At 37.5% G+C, this 507-nt stretch overlaps 1 protein-coding gene across 1 annotated transcript in view; it reads left to right on the top strand.

Annotated features, from left to right (window-relative positions):
- Positions 1 to 507, top strand: part of LOC112145150 (DNA-damage inducible protein 2) — an 18,362-nt gene that overhangs the window by 17,075 nt on the left and 780 nt on the right. The gene's annotated exons all lie outside the window — the stretch shown is intronic.

Raw genomic sequence — 507 nt, 5'->3', positions numbered from 1 at the left:
TTAAGAGTAATCCTCTAAAAACCTGCTTGCAGACCGCAGCGCATCCATCTTTCTATTCTGCTTTGACCCGCCCCTATAGCTTCTAACCAATGACTAAAAAGATGCTTAGTCACGTGATTTTGTTTACAAAGTTTGGTCCGAAACAAACGCGCGGGCACACCGAGGAGGTCTATGGCACTTGTGTCAAAGTCACGGCCCGGGGGCCGGATCCGGCCCTCTGGGTAATTCTATCCGGCCCTCCAGATCATTTTATTTTATTGTTATTAATGGCCCGATGTTATCTCCTAACTTGTATAATTTTGACAAAATATATCTTCATGGGGAGTAAAATATTGAAAGTTATTTAAAGTTTAAGTGGATTTATTCTGTAATAATATTCCTGCCTTTTTATTATTCATAATTATCTTAAAAAGTTATGGTTTTAAAGTTTTAAAAATTGGCATTCTGATAGCTTTTTGGACTATTTTAGCCATTTTGACGTTTAGCTAATATTTCAGCTACATGCTA

Source organism: Oryzias melastigma, linkage group LG5 (genome assembly GCF_002922805.2).
Source record: "Oryzias melastigma strain HK-1 linkage group LG5, ASM292280v2, whole genome shotgun sequence".
Taxonomy (NCBI): Eukaryota; Metazoa; Chordata; class Actinopteri; order Beloniformes; family Adrianichthyidae; genus Oryzias; species Oryzias melastigma.
This window is presented reverse-complemented; position numbering and strand designations above follow the sequence as displayed.